Below are 18,545 nucleotides of genomic sequence, written 5' to 3'. Positions count from 1 at the left end.
AAAATACGTTCCGCTACTGGGAAGCTATCCGGGTCTCTTAAGAACAAGGATACGTCATCCGTGTAGGCGGAGACGGAGATTGCTCCCTGTCCTGGATGATGAATGTCACAAACCCTATCACTCTTTTTAAGGGGGCCATGAAAAGAAAATGTGTCAACCCTATCTTAATTTTTTTTTTTATATATTCATTATAGCCCAAAGATGCTGTTTCCCATGTTTTGCGGCCAAATATTGCGTCTAGATTTTAAAAACCGTGTTTAAAATTCCTATGTTTTGGAGATATTAAAACTTCGGAAGCAAAAATAGCGCAAGAAGACGAGGACCAGACAAAGAAGTAACACGGACGCAGCGCTGCGTCCGTGTTACTTCTTTGTCTGGTCCTCGTGTTTTTGCGCTGTTTTTAATCCCGAAGTATGTACCAACTCGCCCAAGCCTCAACCTTAGTCAGCACTTGTCCTGTACTCTACTCTCGCTGTCCTCGTCTTTTTTGCGCGCTGTTCCCAATTTCTCAAGTCATGAACAAACTCGCTTGCATCGCCACCTTAACTTAGATATTAAAACGACCGTATTAAAACACCGCGGGGGAACCAGAGGCAAAAAAACATCATCATAAGTGATCTATAAAGCGGAACGGATATACAACTTTATTTAATCTTCAAACAAATAATTGACAATGATAAAAACAAGTAATAATTTATTGACACCCTTATATTATTTCCGTTATACTGCATCACGTGATTGCTATTCAGTTTCCGTTTCATATACATCCGGGTCTTTTACCGCTTGGTAACCATGGCAACGTGACTCTATCGGCTGCTCGGTTGCTTGTCGTTTCTCGGTTCTCCATCCTCTGCTCGCCGAAGGTTTAAGTTGTGGTTTGTGTTTATTGTTGTTCGCGTGTGTTGTGTGCGCATGTCAGCACGCGCCATGCCAACCTTGTGCATTGTGAGACATTGCTGCAAGACGCACTGTAGCGCAGATGACGTACGGTTTTATAACATACCGCGCGAGCAACATCGAGGGTCCTGTGGCTTCGAGCCATTGGTCGCGATGGTCCGGACGACTTCGTCGCACGCATAGATGACGTCTGTTCCGACCACTTTCTTTCGGGGGTCTACGAGGTGAATACTAAAGTGCGGCAATGCCTCGGCCTCGACTTGGAAGAGGCTATACTGTTTGATGTTACAGACAGGATTTAGTCCAGCTTCAAGGTGTCTGTGTTGATAGTCGTCAATGACACAGAGCACCTCTGGTAGCTTCTTGTTTTAACGCTATGTTCATCTACCCCCCTTCGTCGTCTTCTATCAAAGCTCAACAGCACGGTGTCTGTAAATTCTCACTGACCCAACTTTTTTCATCACCAGTACGATAGGCATCGCGCATTTGGAATGTGTAACAGGCAATAGGAGTTCAAGGAACATCTAGGCTTAGCTGAAAATTTATCTTGTGTGTGTATGTAGGATATCTTGCCTTGAAAAATCTTGGCCTCGCATGTTCCAGAAAGTGCCTCATTTCAGGCCAGTCTTCTGGTCATCCTCATACTTGGCCCGTATAGCATGCGCAGTGCTCACCAAGTTTATATGAAACACACAGACTGTGTCCTTTCTTATGGCAGAGCTATTCTGGTGGCAGCCGAGCAAAGGTTTAGTGACGTTGCACTCAGCAGGCCACCCAGAACTGCTACGTGTACAAGCCACTGTTCAACGTTCTCCAGGATAGTATTGCAATAAGAAAACACACAATTTGTTAGTTCCGTATAAGTTTGATAAGCACTGTATGTGGCAGTTTAAAAACATACCTTATTTACATCAATGTTAGTGCAATGAACCTTCCTGAAGCCACCCCCATACTGCACCCCAACATCCCAATACTACACATATTTCTTGAAATAGGATATATAGCAAAATATTTTAATTCTGTTCATCGCCCAATATTTTGTTTACCTTGTTTTTACAGGCCCAGAAATGAACCTTCAGTCACTTTCAATATTGTATTTATGTTCAGGTAACTGTTGTAGGTTCCTTACTTATCAGTGTGGCAAGTATAGTATAATTGTGTAAGTAACAAGCAGCTCGTAGCGCAATATTGTAACATAAAATGATATGCCCTTATAAACAGCAAACTTGAAAAATGTGTTCAACTTCTGATTTTATTGTGTACGACGTTCAGCTTTCTGAGAAATTAATACTATGTAACTGTAAACCGCGCGTAGGGACGTACCCGAACGCGGTGATTGCCGAGAGACAGATACCTTTATACGCGCGATTTTGATTGCGACCACAGAGGGCTGGCGGCGCTGCTTGTGCCGGTAATGCATATTACGATGCCGCTGGCCACATCTCTCTTTCTTTAATAAAAGAAAACAAGTCTGGAACTCAGGTTTTGCTCAGTCACACACTATGTAGCGACGTGGCTTGCGGGGCTGCCTTGAGCTTCTCCGTAGTGCCACGGGTTGGGGTCCCGAAGGCTGTGGCATCGTTGTTGTCGTTGTTGTAGGACTGTGGGAGCGGACAAACTCTCTGTTGCGATGAAGCTGTTGTCCATCTTCGTTCGCCACTATGTAGGATCTGGGTGCGGGGTCGTCTGTGACTACGACTGCTGGCGACCACTGAGAGGTCCAACTGTCGAACACCGAGACCGTCGACCCAGGATGCAGACGCTCCAGACCTCTTGTACCTTGGCTGTAGTATGTCTGTTGGCGCTGACCTATCTCCTTAAGTCTTGCAGTCACCTGCTGGGGTGGCACTGTCTCCGGCTCTAAAAGCTTGCGGTGCTTAGGCAGCAGTGTCCTTGACCTTCTTCCCATCAGAAGCTGGACTGGGGACTGCAGGAGCCTGTCTCTTGGCATGTTCCTCCATTCCAACAGGGCGCTGTAGAATTCTGCCGTGTCGTACAGAGTCTTGCTCAGAAGCTTATATGTCTCTTGGACGGCTCGCTCGGCCATTGCGTTTGAACGGGGGTGGTGTGGACTTTATGTCGCGAAGTGTGGATGATGTCACAGCGCCCCATGAAATTGGGAAACTTGTGGCTCTTAAACGGTGGCCTATTGTCACTGATCAGCTTGTGGGGAAGACCATGCATAACGAAGACCTCTTGGCAGACCTTTATGATAGCATCTGCCGTTGTGTGTTTCAAGCGTCGAAGTTACAAATAAAACGAATAAAAGTCCACGGTGATCACATAGTCTTCTCCTGCTTGGTGGAAAAGATCCATTCCAACTGTCTGCCAGGGCATTTTTGGGACATCATGGCTTATCGTCGGAAGCCGTTTGTTTCTGGGCTTGTGTTCTCTGCAAAGCGCACATCTTTTCGCTCTCTCTTGGATGCCTGCTGACATTCCAGGCCAAAACATTACGACTTTGGCACGTTGTTTCATCTTTTCTGTACCCCCATGGGCTGCGTGCAGGAGGTCTAGGACTTCGTCCCTCATGGTGCTGGGAATGATCACTTTGTTTGATCGGAAGAGGAGGTCGTCTTCCGAATATCTCATCACGGTACGGCCAGTAGGCTCGGATATGTTCGGAGAGGGCATTTTTGTCTTTGGCGTGCTTGCATACTCCCTCAGGGTACGGAGATTCTCATCTTGGTTTGTTGCCCGCTTGATCTGCTGTAGTCGTTCAGCAGAGACTGTCAGCTCTTGGATGACGTTCACTTAGAAGTGTTCTTCTGGCACCTCCTCTTTCGATGGAAACCGAGATAGGGTGTCTGCGATGAACATCTTGTTTTCTGGCTTGTATTTTATCTGAAGTGAGTACTTCTGGGGAGTCGGGCGCATTCTTTGCAGACGTAGCGGACACTGGTGAAGTGGTTTCCTGAAGATCGCCTCGAGAGGGCGGTGGTCACTTTCTATTAGGATGCACGGTTGAGCGAAGGCGTAGTCGTGAAAGCGTGTGCAGCCATGCACAATGGCTAGCATCTCTTTTTCAGTTTGTGCATATCTCTCTTGCACTTCAGTCAGTGAGCGAGCAGAGTAGGCCAGGGGGTGTCCACTCTACAGTACGGCAGCTCCCGCTGCTCGTTGGCTAGCATCTACCTGAAACACAAGGGGCTGCGTCTTGTCGTAGTATGCCAGAACCGGTGCCTGTGATAGGGCTGTCCGAAGACGCTCAAAGCTTTCTTGCTGGGAGTCGGTCCAAACCCACGCGTTGTCCATCTTCAGCAGGTATCGTAGGGGTGCACTTAACTCCGACATGTTCGGGATAAACCTGGCAACGAAGTTAATTATTCTCAGGAATGTCTTCAGTTCCTTTGCGTTCTCTGGGACTTGAACTGCAAGAATGTCCTCTGCTCTGTTCGAGTAGATAGAGAGTCCTTTGTCGGTTAGTACAAACACGAGGTAGCGTTTGCAGAAGTGGCACTTGGCCAGGTTCAGCTTGAGGTTCACCTCTTGCACTGTTGCAGGACATTTTGTAGGCGTCTGTCGTGCTATTTTTTTGTTTAACCCCATACCAGTATGTCGTCTTTGACCACCTCGACGCCGTCGAGACCTTGGAGAACCTGGTGCATTGCTCTCTGGAAGACTTCTGGGGCAGTGGCAATTCCGAAAGGCATCTGGAGGAATCTGTATCTTTCATAAGGAGTGCTCATGGTGCAGAAATACGAGCTGGGCTTGTCAAGTTGACTCTGCCAAAATCCTGTGGCAGTGTCTAACAGAGAAAAGTACTTGGCACCCTCGATGTTTGTCACTGTGTCCTCTAGCGTCGGCATATGGTAATGCTCTCTCTTCAGCGCTTTGTTGGGGTCAACAGGGTCCAAGCATATTCTTATCTTGTCGTTCTTGACCACAACTACCATCTGGCTGGCCCATTTTGTCGGTACGGTGATGGGGGTTATCACTCCATTTGCTTCCATTCGGTCGAGTTCAGCCTTGACCTTGTCATGGAGGGCAAGTGTGACGCTACGGGCTGGCTTGACTACACCCTGCAATCCTTGGTGCAGTTTCATGTGGTACACCACCCCACTTAGTTCACCTAAGCCCTTGAAAGTCACTCCGAACGGTCGTGCCGCATCGTAGAGTTGGCCCTCTTCTGTCACTGTGGCCACAAGTTTGATGAAACCTAGCTCCTGGGACAGTTTACCACTGAGGGTTGCTTGCACCGACTCTTGCACAACGAGAAACTGTACCCGAGTACCTCCGTGTTTGCTGGACAGTTGCAGAGTCACCTTTCCAGCTGCTTTATTTTTCTGGCCGAAAAATGTGTTCAGTAGTGCGTTGCTTGGCTCTAATTTCTTGCGTGTTATCACCTTCAGTTGCATGAGTGAAATCTCTGAACAGTTTTCTCCTGTATCCAAGCTGCAGACCGCTGGCTTGCCTTCAATGTCGATGTCGGCTTTCCAAACTCCACCGTTTTGCGTGTGGCTCGACGAGATGGCATGCAGAAAGTAGCTTTGTTCGCATTCCAGCCTGTCAACTTTCCGGGTTTTCATCTGTCTGGCGCTTCTTTTGTTCGGCTTCTTTGACCGGCAGACGCTCGCGAAGTGGTTGAGTTTGGCGCACTGCTTGCATTTATTGCCTTCTGCGGGGCAGGCTTGGTTCTTGTGGTACGCGTAACCGCACTTCGCGCACGCTTTGTCCTTTTGTACGACGTTGACCTCTTCAGTGCCGTCCTGGCACTTGCCGGCGTTGCCGCGGCCTACTTGGGTCGTTTTTTGTATCTCTTCTACCTGCTCCTTGCTTTTCTCTCGCGTGCGAAAAATTTTCACGAGGTTGCGGAAATCGGGGTTCTCGTTGATCAGATGGCTTTGCAACCGCTTGTCTTTTATGCCTAGGATGATGCGGCTTTTCAACATCCTGTTTTCGAGCTGCCCGTACTCGCAGTTCTGGATGAGCGTACGAAGTGCCGTCAGCCATTCATCGAAGCGTTCTCCCGGCTTTTCTTCTCTCGTGCTGCAAATGAAGTCGTGGTACGCGAGGTTAACGACGGACTTGCAGTGCTCCTCAAAGTTTTTGAAGAGCTTGTCTACGTCGTCGTGGTCCGCTTCCGTTTCGAAATTGAACCTGCGGAATATCCTCCGTCCCTCTTCGCCGATTACGACCAAAAACGTTACCGCTTGAATTTCTTTAGGCTTCGTTGCGAGCCCGGTCGCAGTCCCGTAGAGCTTGTACTCACTCGCCCAAAGTTTCCATGCCACCAAAAGATCTTGTGACGTATCCAGGGGCTTCGGGGCTGGTAGCAGGGATGTCACGTTTCCCGCTGTCGCTGCTGTAGCCATTGCAGCGGCAGGGTTGCGGCTGTTCGGCGAAGGCTGACCGTTAGGCCTTTAGAGATTAAGCCTACTTCGCCGGGTTCTTTGTGTCTTCTGACACCATGTAAACCGCGCGTAGGAACACACCCGAAAGTGGCAATTGTTGAGAGACAAAGACGTTTATTTGTGCACTTTTGATTGCGACTACAGAGGGCTGGCGGTGCTGCTTGTGCCGGTAATGCATATAACGATGCCGCTGGCAAAGTGCGTACTGCAATTGTTCCGACTCCCTCGTGCCGATTCCTACTTAGACATATTGTCTGTGTTCTCAGGTGGCCAAAAACAAAACAACACATGTATATGTCCGCAAGGAATCATTAATTTGTAGATTACTGATAGATAGATGGAGATTGACAGATATATATTTCCTTTGGCTCAGGAGAGCCGCGACGCTGCAGAAAGTCAAGTAGCCCCTATCGTGAAGACCCGCGGCGGCGCGTCCAACGATGATGAGTTGGTATTTGACACATGAAATAAAAAAAAATGGTGATGATGGTTTAAATAGAGTTTGTGAACCAGGGTGAGGGTTTGATGTTGCGGTTTAAAGGAGTAAAAAGCCTCAGGCCTAGCAGTGGTTTTCGCGACGGTGGTCATCACGGGGCCGCCACGGGCTGCTGACTTCTAGCAGGCCAGTCTCGAGCGCCTGGCGAAGTCTCCCTGCTTGCTCAGCATGCAGACGATCCGCCCGAATTTCCGGAGTCGCAGGGGGTCCAGTACCCCCGTGGTGGGGCTCCAGGGGTTGGTGCCGGCGTTGGCCGGGCGGCGGTCTTCGTGAAAGGGGGTCCTCCCGTAGGAAAATGTTCTATAGACGTTTATGTAAAATCCTGTGGTGAGCTATCACTGTATGTGGCCCTCCATGACCAGCCATAACAAACCATAAAGCATACTATAGCCACCTACAAAATAATTGGTCTTCAAAGCTATAGAATCTTGACCATTCAATTTTTTATGGCCGGCAGTAGAATAGTATGTATCTATGGAGCTATAGACTCGCGACTATTGAATTTCCTTTAGCGAGCTATAAAAAATGTACGCCCATAATGCTACAAATGGGCGACTATTGAAGGTATATTAGCCGAATATAGAGTGGTGTATGTCTCTAAACCTATAGACCCGCTACTATTGAATTTTATTTAACCGACTCAGTGATGTTTTATGTTATCAAAGCTATAGGCCTCCAACCTTTCAATGTGCTTTAGCCGGCTATGGAGAGGGATGTATGTCGCTCAAGCTATAGACTCATGACCATTCCTTTTTTTTTTAACCGGCGCAATGGTGTTTTATGTGCTTAGGCTATCGACTCGCGACCTTTTTCTTGGCAATATAGAGGTACGAGAGTGGAAGAGAGTCAATCATCCGCTCGCTCGGGGCGAGCATTTTTTTTTTTTTTTTAGCCAGAAGAGGAAGCCAGAGGGGGGTAAGACGTGTTTTTTATCGTCTGAGAGCCCACCAGACTAGTGGCACCCACGAAGCCTTAGATCAACAGGATGCTCAAGCTGCTCAGTTACAAGCTCGCCCGCAAGCTGGGAAATAACCAGGCCTTCTGTCGCGAAGATCGCCGCCCGATCAACGCCTGCGCCAACTCCCGGATCTCCACCACGGAGGTGTTGAACTGCCTGCGTCACCGGAAAGTCGGCCGGATCGTTCCCATGCTGGGCATGCAGGGAGCCCTCTCTAGGCTCTCGAGTCTGACCTGCTAGAAGTCAGCAGTCAATGGCGGCCCCGCGAAGACAAATTGTCGCGAAGACCGCTGCCGGCCTGACGCTCTTCTTCACCCTCATCATCGTCATTATTCATAAGATTCATCATCAATGATCACCATCAGCCACCACCATCACCTTCACTCATTTCTGTGCTTTCACCTTGTTTACTTAACGTACTCGGAGGTGTGGATGCAGGCGCATTCGCGTAAGGGTTTTTACCTCTTTGCTTTGCCTGGCACACCGCCGTATACGTACTTGTTACAGTGCCAATAAATCACTTATCACTTAATGGGACGTACTATCACGATCAATATGAGTGCGAACACCGCTCCGAGTGGCCCGCGGTATTATCCCCTGTCGATTGCTCTTTGAAGTATAAGTGCACCTTGCGATCGAGGCATATCGTCTCTAGCAGTCGCCGCACCACTCTGCACTTCCCGGTCGTCTGCTAGCGAAAAACGCTCGGCGAAACCGCGAAACCCGTTACCAATGATGAAGAGCATTTTTTGTTAGCAATGTGCGCCAGCAAAAATAACTTGTAGTAATATTTTTAGGGTCATCCTTTTGATTAGAAAGTTTTAGTAGATTATTCCCTTGACTCCAATAACAATACCCGGTACTTCGCCGACGCCTTTAAGCATCAGTCATATTGTTATAAGAGGTATCAAAACATTCAACTAAGACTGCCCATTATTTACTTCGCGTGAGTTATACGAGAGCAAAGGACCACCAATGCGCACAGGCAAAAAGTTAGCGCGGTGCGAGCGTGGGTGATACCCTTCATTATGGAATACAGCGCGAAAAAACCGACGAGGACGTAGAAGAAACATATGGGACGTCCTTGTGGTTCTTTTTCGCGCTGTTTTACATAATGAATTCCCACAAACCAGCCTAAATATTAATTATTCCAAAAGATACCCTTTGCTCTTCGGCACTGTAAAAGTAACATGACACAACGTGAAGTTCAGTGTCGCTTCGGGTTATCTTGCGATAACTATAGTCCTCTACTTTGCAGCTTGAACGCATTTGTCTTTCAGTAAGCGGGTGAGACAAGTCAAAATGTCGAGAGTGCCGACGGAGGAACGGCGACGCATAGTTAATTTGTGCCTGCGAGAATATTCGCAAAGGGCTATTGCAGATTTGACAGGGCGGCCATTATCGACAGTAAATTGAATAATGAAGAATTACTGGAATGAAAGGCTTCTTGAGGACGTGCCGCACAGCAGGCGCCCTCGAGCAACGACAGCCGACGAGGATCACCAGATCGTTGCCAACTGTAGCTGTAAATCATTTTCAATCGGCGCGAGAGGTTCGGGAAGCCCTGGCGATCGAGGCATCCGTCCCAACAGTGAGCTGAAGATTCGCCGAGGCTGGGCTGGAAACCGCCTGGCGCCCCAAAAACCGCTCCTCACCGAATCAAATAAGCAAAACCGGTTGCCGTTTGCCATGTAGTACGCGTCATGGACGCAGGACGATTGGGCCAAGGTCGTATTTTACGACGAGTCAACGTTCAGGACCCGGTGGGACCAGCGCTTCGCGTGTGGCGGCCAGTATGTTGCCGATGAGACTAGCTTATTTATTCCCTTAACTCTATTCAGAAGTGACCTTAGAACATCAAAAACTGTTTTTACAGCTTCGAAGGGCCGTTTTTGGAGAAGGCGCCTCCAGTGATCGAAACGCCGTGAACATCTGGGGCACGGTGTCTCCAGAAGGACTCGGACCGCTCTTCAGGATTAAGGGCTGCTTGACGTCAGACGGTTATTGCACACTAATCGATCACGTCATGCTGCCTTACGTCCTGGATGGCCCGTTTCCAAATGGAGACTTCATGTTCCAACAGGACCTGTTTTCAGTTTACACGTCCCGCAAGGTCCGGTCCCTCCTGAAGTAGCGCTATGTCGCGACAATGCATTGGCCCCCAAAAGGAGCCGACCTCAACATCGTCGAACACGTTTGGGGGCAGATCAAGGCAACCATGGCACGACGTTCCCTACACCGCGCCACTTCCGACGAACTATGGGACGAGGTCAGCCGTGAATGGGTGCGACCTCGGAGCGAGCTGTACTCCGTGACCGTGCTCTGTATGGCTTCTTGCCTGAAAGGATGAAGGCCGTGGTCGCGGGTAACGGGGAGATGACACGGTATTAATTTTCTTATTCAGCAACATTAATTTTAATCAACCTCATCAAATGACCTCGAGCCGACTGAAAAAGTTTTACACCCACAGTTGCGACATTCTATTTGGCCACGGTGACCATTGCAGCACATACTTTTGAGACATGTAAGTAAACTTGTGTTCACACCATTTCCCTGTTGTATCAGATATTTCCCTCTGTAAATATTGTTTCAGTGTCCAGATTTGTGTTCTTGCAACTGTGTAACTTTTGTCAAATTGTTTGAAATTTGCACACAGTCAAAGTATAGTGTCATCTACTGTTTCGCTGAAGTTTTGTAAAAATATGTGATAAACGACGGAAATATAAAACATGTGGCTCAATGCTGAACGTCCAAACCTATGTAAAAACGTTCGTTTCTATCCGCGTATCCAAACACATGCTTTTAGACCCCCAATGGACAGCTTCGTTATTGATCCGCGAAGCGACCGAACAATTGATGTATAAGGGCGCATTAGCGCGAGTCCCTCACTAGACAGCTTGGCATTTCAAACGCTTGGTGCAGTTTGCTTAGTTTGAGATTAGGGTGCCTCGATGTGCCTCTATGGCAGGGTGAAGACAACCACTGTAGTATTAAACACTGCTAGCGCGTGCTACATGGGCTTCAAAATTGCGCCAAAGCACAGGCTTGTATACACCATTCTAAGCAACAGCCTAGCACGCGCATGAGCACTCCTTGAGAAAGCGAGGCAAGCACGTGCCATACGCACCAACTTTCAAGATGCCATCAATGTGAGCCACGGAGGGACTTTTCCCGCCTCCAGCAAGAGCTTCCTCCTTGTTAATCTCGTGCGCCGCGTGCGTGCCCACGCAGCCAAAGCACACCAGATGCTGCGAGCGCGCGCTGGAGACCCCCTCGCGCACAAGTAAAGCCTTGCTGGGCTTTGCTTGTGGGCCAAGTCGAAGGGATCGCAGGCGGCTTTTGCGGGTCCATGACACTTGTTTCGCTGCCTGGTGTTGACAGCCGAACCGCCTAAAGAAAAACCTTCAATGCAAAATAGCTAAATTGGGACTGAATCGTGGATTAAACTGGATTTTAACTTGTAAAACAAGGTTGCCAAACGCAAGTCTCAAAAGATCACGCTGGTCAACGAGGAACCGCCAACCGCGTCTCGGTGTGTCTGAACGGGGTCGCTCGCGAATCTCATCCGCTACTCCTTCGCAAACGCAGCTGAACAGCCTGGGGGAATGCGCCATTAGAGCACCTCCATGTCCTCTGTCCGGTGTACTCGTTCAGTTTACCCAGGCAATAGGAATAACCGTTGTGTTGCAAAATTTGATGATTTTTCTCGGACTTCATGATTTCTAGCATTTCAACGACAGGAAGAGCGTTTCGATGAAAGATCTGACTTCGTCGTCATCCACGCCCGAAGCGCTCCCTAGCTCCTGGATTATCGGCTTCGCAATGAATGTGTTTGCCTACACCTTCCTGACGTGAAAAAATAAACTAAAGCTCTAATATAGCTCATACATAGAAAAACTGGAATTACACACGCGTCGCAGACCCAGCCTGGTAGTGCTGGTCTACGACGATCATCCAGATGACAGCCATTTTGCTAGGCACCTGTGAGCCCCCTATAGGTCGGGAAAGTTGCGAATTGTCCTTCACACCACAACTGACGGTTGACACAGTCTTAGATTTTCTTATCACTGGGCTTAAGGAGACACATAGTAAAGGATTTCAGACCGCAGGCTTTTCACCCAGCAACAACCTGTGTTGTTGGTGAACATGTTGTCTTCTGTTACGTATGAAGAAAAGCCGACCTACATGATACCTATTCATTGAGTTTGTACCCACACTTCAGAAACCTCGGGGTTGCAACTCCCAAAGTTGACATTTTTTTCTTTGTGATTCTAAGGATTTTGCCCGGGCTTCAAACTACGTTTCCGGAAGCGTCTGCTTGAGGGTTGGCCGGCACCAGAGTAAAAATTATGATACTGCCCATTCGCTGTATTCTTTGAAATACCTCACAAACGTTACAGTTCCAGGATTTAAAAAAAAAAAAACAAAAAAAAAAAAACACACGAAGTGATTCTTGACTAAATATCCAGGAGATACTCAAAAAAAGAGCCCTGAACAACAAGGGTACTTCACCGTATCTCTAGAATCGCGTCCCAAATTTGTGTGTGCGTCATTCAAAAAGTATAGTCAGACTTGAACGTCTAACCCGCATTCCAGTGAAGGAGCAGAAACCGTGTTCTCTCTAAGAGTTGTCTTTTCTTCCTTCAAGTTTTGTGTAACAAAGAAGCGTTCTCCTAAGTTATTTTCAATCTTTGCTCTGAAAAGAAGTAGCCCTTTGTTCAGAGATAAGCGAGAAGAAAAAGGGGGTTTAGGTTTCACGTTCTCAAGAACTACGTTACGTTTTTCAGTGGCAAACTTTATTCGGACGTTTTCATCTTATTATCTGAATTCACCATTGTGATAATAATTCAAGTTTGTTGTAAATCAGTTGACGATTTTAGATCATAGCCCGCTCGCAAGCTTTGTTCTCCCCCATTTCCCGATTGAACGCCACACGTATTAGCTAACAGCGATACGGTTTATGCGCACTCTGGTTTCGTGGAAACCAACGAATTATTCAATTCTAGGAAATGTTTGGTTTGGTGGATGGGATCCGAACAAAATAGTCTCGGACAGAATGGTCACTAATGCTAACCAGTACAAAATTGTCCCAGTCGAGTGTTTTGGCATTATTTTATTGATCTTCGCCGGTTTCTTCAGTGTCTGTAGTTGTACGTATTACGCAAAATACATAATAATTCTGTATCAATAGACATTTTAGTTTATTTACCAAATTTGAAACACTGAAATCTAGTGGCTTGACTAATCCGGAAGAAACAGAGACAGAAAGGACGAGGAGTAGTTATAGCAAAAATAATGTAATTATATTAATTCACAAGAGCAGCACATGCTTTCCACAGTTCGTGCTGCCTCCTGTGCCTTTAGCTCGTAATGCATACGAATTCACTACACTGAGAAATGTGCACAGTCTCTAGTGGGTATCAGGCATTTTGTCTTGTCCGGGACCATTAAAATGAAAGCAGCCTTATGCGACAAATTAAACTGGGCGAAATGGCAGAAGCGTGCTGAAGGCAGCCGTCTGCAGTCACACAATTTAAAATCATATGTTTTGTTCATGTTAATCTATCCCAACAAAACTCCTTACCGGGCAGTTGTCATCGCTGCCGCTGATAGAGTGCTAATTTTGAAATTGGTCACCGATTTCGTTCTCGAGACAATTCTACCTGCCCCTTTTGTCCCCCAGAAACAAAAATTCGGTTCACATGTCAATATGGGTGAAAAAAAAAAATCGGTTTGGCGATGAGCTTTTTTTTCGGGATAAAACATCTGTTCGTCATTGAGAGCAAGGCTGCAGGAGCCTACCTTGCGCGCAGGTGTTGCATCATTATCACGTTTCATTCTGGCAAACGTCGAATTTGGAACGTGCTAGAAAACAATTCGTTCGTTTTTTTTTTGGGTTATGGGGATATTTATACAGCATGTAGTTGGTCAGCCATTAAAGTTGCGACGAGTCACACGCTGTAGATGAGCAATTTAGCCAGTGCGGTACAACCGCTAGCCTGGGGTCTTTAACGTGCACCACGCAGTAGTGATACACGACCGCACGCCGGTACGATGCTCATCCAGATCGAAACGGACAGGGGTGGAGCTCGAACCCAGGATCCCTGGGTTCTGCAGCGCGAGCTTTCGCTCCACGCGCGTCGATCTGGGTGTGCGCTCCGGTTGCAAATTGAAGCAGACAGCATGCAGTCTACTTTTCCAGTCTTCCTGTGTATTCCTATGGGAAAACGCGCGTGAATTTTGTCTCGTCGCCGGAAAATAACATGAATAACTTTTGTTATTTCGGTTGTACCGGGTAGTATGTAACTTTATTATTATTGTGAAAGTGTAATTGCTTTAGTTACAGCATTTTTCCTTTACCACTGAACGATGCTCAACTTCGCTATATTTCAGGCCTAAACCTCTGTTCCATGGCAGGTATGTAGAAACGAGCGACGATTCAAAGCAAAATAACGATCGAAAGGAATGTAGAGTGTGTTCAAAGTTCGCCAGCATTCCGTTGGTGCTTATATGTTGCTAATATGCCTGTCCTCTCACTATATGAAAATGACCCCGTCGTGCATCTTTACAAATGGTAAAAAAAAAAAAAAAAAAAAAAAAAAACGTTTGAAACGTAAAGAATAAAGTACGTGGGCTACGAAAGGTGTGTTTTCTTATTATTTCCTATGTTGGCCAGTTTTTATCGCGCACCTGTCCTCTGGCTTCCCCCTATTTGCAAAGATTTGGAGCGTGCGGGGGATGATTTGAACCCAGAACAAGCATCTTCGCATATATTCATGAGCAGAAAGAATAAAGCGCAACACTTCTTTATTGGAAATCTGATTATATTACGTGGCTTTTAATTCATTTTGATCGTCTGCGTGCACAAGGAGTTACTTATCTAGTGTTACTGCGTAGTTCTTGCCGTCTGTCTTGGTTTTCCACATGTCCTTCGATCGTTTGGCACGTATATCCCCCATTCCGAAAAGCGTCGACGCCGTGTTCGCGCTAACAGTGTCCGACAGTGCACATAAATACACGTACGAAGCGGTTTTAACACCGTTTTTCATACCACGAATTTCAAATAAAAATACTGTAACTGATCAATTATTTCGTCTGCCTGACTGAGAAATGTTACAATGTGCCTAGTACGTACAAATTATTAGTGATATTTGCTCTTATAATCGAGCACAGAGAGAAAATGCACTCGCTTTTTCCCAAAAAATGCATTACCGGAAGTCAATTTCTGACTGCTTGCTGTCTGCTTCAAAATTCAACAGCACACTAGCGCCAGCTCAGCCTCTAGCGTTTATTGTAATAACTCTATGAGCGGGCCTTGCGGGACGTTCTCGAGAGATCTCGAACCCAACGAGAGCGCCAGTTTCAAGATAGCGGTTGCCTCGAGTGGCGCAGCAAGGGCGACGTGGTGTTTTCGAAGTTCTGTGTTACGTGAAATTGCGTGGTCTTCAGCTCGGCGATTCTTTCTGGGACGTACCCGGTCGAATCAGATCGCCGTGCAGCTGAAGGAGTGCACAGTGGAAATGTTCGCCGCTCGCAGTGTGCGTCGACGCTGCCATCTGCTCAACGCTAAGCCTATTCCCACAGTTCATCGCCGACGGACGAACGACTCTAAAAGAAATCGCCGAAAGTCTCGCTATGCTATGAACATCAGGGTAATGAATTTCATTCCGCGATATCATTTATAAAAGGTGCCGTTTCGACGGGACGACTGACGGAGGCTCCGTGATCGAATATGGCTACGCACTCGTACTCGTAGCCTCTGTACCCTGCAGAAAAGCGCGCTTGACGAGGCAGCTGTGGCTTGGTTTAATCTGAAATAAACTGATTGGACACTTTTTATTTTTCAATATTTCTTTCCAGGAGCATGGTGCGCTATAAGCACGCGGAATTCTACGGCTCTAGCAAATTTAACCAAGGTCATGCGCGGTGTTCACTCGAAAACGTAACGCACAACTAAATTCGGTCCGAGCAGGTCATTTTTAGCGTACGCTATATTATTGCGTACTGCGTGCGTAAGATTCAGCAACGCTATACTAAAACTGTCTATTGTGAAGTGCTGTCTGTCGCGTAACGGTTAATTCAATGTATAACAGTCGAGTTACTACAGAAGGAGATCGGATACTTGAACGTTCTGCCACGGGAAAAGGCAGCTCAGTGACTGGAGCTCTTGTTGAGCGCTCTCGTGACGTGCGCTCTAATGCCAGGCGCTTTGATGTAGCGGCGCTCTCCTGTCGCGCGCTCTGCCGTCGGCGTTCTTCAGCGTACGGCGTGAACTCGGCTGAGCTCGTATCGAAAGCAGCGCTCAGCGTGGACTCGGATCTAATCACTCGCTTCCAAGCAATGGCGACCGCCAATGTTGCTCAATAGACTTAGGAAACCAAAAAAAAAGTTCTTGCGCTCGTGAGGCGGTAGTCATTACATGTTGTACCGTTTTGTTCGCCAAGCGACACCGCGGAAGTGCAAGCGCCAGCGGGTAGCTCTGACTCTTGCTCTCACTGTACAAGGAAGGGCTCGTGCAGCCGAGGCGCAACCCAACTCGAGAAACTCGCGCTTGTGTTCCACATTGTGCAGAGATTACGCAGCTTCCAACGCGGGGAACAGTTTGAAAAGGGCAGTGGAGTGTAGGAGGCCCATATCCAAAATACATCGCAGGATCTAACTGGGATATATGGCAGGCACGTAGCCAGAGGGGTGGCCCATGGGGCCAGCCCCCCCTCCCCCCGTAATCTTCCATTTTGCTGGGGCCTCCTCTCCCCCCTCCCTCTCATACAACATTTTGTAATGGGCGGGCCTTTCCCCAAACAAAATCCTGGCTACGTGCCTGATATGTGGAAAGTAAGGGGACATCTTGTGCCCGAGTTGTTCGAGTGACAAGTCGGGAGTAGTGGTGTTTGACGAAAAGAGGGTACCCCTAGAAATACAATACATTGTAATGAACCATGGAGAAATGTACAAATATCTACAGGTATGGCTCGATGAGTGAAGGAAATATAGAGAGGGGCACGAAGGAAATATAATTAGGAAAGGGAAATCAAATACAGATAATATAAATCCCGAGGCACTATGAAATTATAAAAAGAAAAATGAAGTGGTCAGGGTTATGTGGAAAGGAGTGATGGTGCCTGGCATATATTGGGCAATGCCATACTATGCACGAGGTCAGAGGTTCAATCAGGAGTGGAAATTCGACAAAGGAGTGTGGGCACCTTGGCACTGGGTGCGTAGGGATTATAGCAAGCGAGGGGGGGACATGGGATCGTCGTCCTTTGAAAGCAGAAGGGCAATCAGTAACTTGAAATATAAACAGAACCCCAATGTAGGGTATGCGGTAAGCGCAACAAGTATAGGAACAATTATGCATGAAAAAATGTCAACACAAATTGAATGAACCGAAAGCCCAAAGGTCCAGGGTCTATAGCTTAGGCGACGTAAAACAACATTGAGCCGGCTACAGGCAATTCAATGGTCTTGGGTCTATAGTTTTTGATACATACATTCCTCTATAACCGGCTCAGGCATATTGAAAAGTCGCTGATTCATAGCCTAGGGAACATTAAAAACAACCGAGTCTGCTAAAGAAAATTCAAAACTCGCGAATCTACATCTTTAAGGACACACCTTTATAGCCAGCTAAAGCATATTGAATAGTCGCAAATTTATCGCATTAGAGACATCCACTTTTTTATAGCTCGCTAAGGAAAATAGAATAGTCGCATGTCTATAGCTTTGTAGACAAATTTTTCTACAGCCGGCTATCGACATCTTAATGGTGGTTATTCTATAGCTTTGCAGACATTGACGATTTGTAGGTGGCTATTGCGTGTTTTATGGTTTCCTATGGCTGACCATAGAGGGCCATGCATGGTGATACCGCACCGTAGGAGTTTCCATTAATGTCCATTGACGATTTTCGTATGGGCCAGCCGCAGCGCGGTTGACCAGCGCACTTCGGCACGGTTGGAAATCTTTCGCCGCGGCAGAGCGGTGGAGCGTCAGAATCTCTTCTAGGCATTCACAGCGCGGCGGCGAATCCTGGGACAGGAGTAGACATATTGTGTGAAAGGTTGTGCATAGGACTGCGTTGCCACGTGTCGAACCAGACGACAGGCAGAGACAATATGTGGCTTGGTTTCTCCAGTTGGGTCCTTTCTGCTGTGTTCAGCCGCGAATGGGTTGAGCCTGTGTGGCTGGGTGCCGTGAACAGTGTTTGCAAAGTTAACTTCCTTTTTCACCTTACGTTTTGTATGTGAATGTGCACTCTGGGATAATAACTGAAATGCGGTTGAGAGAACGAGCGTTCAAAAAACACCGAGCAAAGGCAAACCAAGATAGTTTTTTAGGGGTCGAATATCACTGTTTCTTTTTAATTAACAAAAATTCAAGGTTGAAACGACGAATACAATATTGACGGTGTTATTGGAAGCTGATAAAACCTATTGTGCCCGTTCGCTTGCAGCGAGCAACATTGGGCAACGCAGCGGCAGAAAGCCCTCACGTGAAATGAAGGCTTGCGATCCGTGTCGCCGTGCCGCAAGCGGCAGCGATTTTGACCCCACAATCGCAGGATGTACACTTAACTGGATATTTATCTTCTGACATTACTCCGCCGAGACGACGTTCGCCTGCGTGTTCGCAGAAAGCATTTCTTATTTTTTTTTAAACGATTTTTCGAGCGTTTCAACGATTTTTGGTGTAATAGCGCGCCCGTGTTTTACGTTATAGATTATAATGCACTAACATGAGCACAGAGAGATGCTTTCGTGGATTTTGCGCACGAGATTTGAAATTGTCCTTTTTCTTCTAGGGGAGCTCTATCGACCCGTCAAGGGCATCGAGGTAC

The sequence above is a fragment of the Ixodes scapularis genome, unplaced genomic scaffold, assembly GCF_016920785.2.
Source record: "Ixodes scapularis isolate PalLabHiFi unplaced genomic scaffold, ASM1692078v2 PGA_scaffold9__187_contigs__length_104089568, whole genome shotgun sequence".
Taxonomy (NCBI): domain Eukaryota; kingdom Metazoa; phylum Arthropoda; class Arachnida; order Ixodida; family Ixodidae; genus Ixodes; species Ixodes scapularis.
Note: the sequence above shows the minus strand (reverse complement) of the source record.